Source organism: Toxorhynchites rutilus, chromosome 2 (assembly GCF_029784135.1).
Source record: "Toxorhynchites rutilus septentrionalis strain SRP chromosome 2, ASM2978413v1, whole genome shotgun sequence".
Taxonomy (NCBI): Eukaryota; Metazoa; Arthropoda; class Insecta; order Diptera; family Culicidae; genus Toxorhynchites; species Toxorhynchites rutilus.
In genome coordinates, this window is record NC_073745.1 from 254,331,318 (window position 1) to 254,333,164 (window position 1,847).

The window sequence follows — 1,847 nt, forward strand, 5'->3', positions numbered from 1 at the left end:
TTCATTGTTTTAGTTAGGCGCGGAAAATTAATATATGCATCGTTTTAACCGTGCTTTTGTGTATCATTAGAAACTCAAAAAAAAAATTAAGTGGTTCTAAAGTCTCGAAACGTACTGTATTTCTCAGACAATTCATGCGTTGAAAATACTCTGGAGATGATGACTTCTGTCTTTGTACAAGCGATACAATGAGAGATTTTTTTTGGCGCTTTCCGAGTCAGCAAACATCATGCAGAAAAGTGTCGGAGTATAATCCATGGATTTGAAGCTGTTATAATGCAATGTAAAAGCTTCTTCTGTTGCAAATCTTCCGCAGATACCGAGACATATGCAGAATTTAGCCACATAATCAAATACGTCTTTCTATGAAACGAGAGTACTAACGACGCAATCCATCGATAAAATGACACTTCCGTAATACATTTGAAAAGAACAACTTGGAATATAGAAACAAAACACAAAAACAATATCGTGACTGGTGAAACGAAAACACAGAATGGAAACTGATAGAAGATTTCGTGGAAGAAGCAATTGTCACTTATTGAATGCTCGCAAAATTCAGTCATTATAAAAGCATAAAGCATTTATAAAATATGATTCATCAATACAATTGAATTTCTTATAAAAATCATATATTATATTATAATATTAGTAAATTTACAGACATATCTGTAAAATAATTTGTTTTGTTGCTGACTTCTTGGATATTACAATATTTCACAGGATTTCGAAAAATGAGAGGCTCTATTCATCACATCGAAGAAATTTGATTCACCGTATGACATTGTTTCATAGTTTTAATACATAAAAAGTTTTTATATTTAGTTTATATCAATACACATTACGTTAGACCTATTTTTTGAGCCATTCATTAACACTTTGCCGTCCGGTGTAACCAAAGTGGTTACGTGCGTAAAATAGGTCGCACCGCAGTGATGTCGTGAGCATAGTATCGCTCAGTGGCCAACGACAGTACTCAGTATCTTTGCATTCTGTTGTTTTTGTTGTTTTGTTTGGTAATAATAACTTGTAGACGTCAACCATTTTTATGATTTCATAAGTATTTTTGCCCTGAAATCATTGCAGACGGAAGAGATGATACGATTATTCACGATGAATGAAAAATTGCATCCATTTACTACACATACTTTACATTTACTATACTATACTATACATCAATTTCAGTGAGGTGAGGGAACAGAGTTGAGAACCTACCGTTTCATCCCAGTCCTTGAGCATCCCTTCAACCTCACACTGTTAGGCCGATTATCTTGAAACCACAGCTGCTGCGGAAACCGCGAGCCTTCTCAAATTTGCGTCCCTTGGAGAGTACATACTGCCGAGTGCTGGAGTGTGGCACGCCTTGAGCATGGTCAAAGTGAGTGGAGGCCTCGCGGACAATACGCACACATCAGGATGGTGTTCTTACCAATAGGTGCGATCAGAGTGGTCAAAGGGGTAAATCTTTCCACCCCATTTAAGGATACGTTTGCGAGCCTTTTCCGTGATTCGCAAAGCACCCACCTTTCATCTTAGGCACATATGGTTCTATAACGATAAATTATGATAAATAGGCATGACGAACAAAAAAACAACAGTATTACAGAAACTAACTTTAGTCCAGTTGCGGTGTACTCATCCATACGCTAAATTATTTTATTTCCAAACATACACAAACAGCATGATTTATTTCACACGCTCTGTTGTCACATACTTTTTCAACAGTCACAAAAACAAGGTTAGAAAAAATGGACGTGGAATGACTGTATATATACAGAAGACAATCTTACGTGCGGGGGAAGGCGATCTGGCGTAGTGGTAACATCCATGCCTCTCACGCTGAAGGT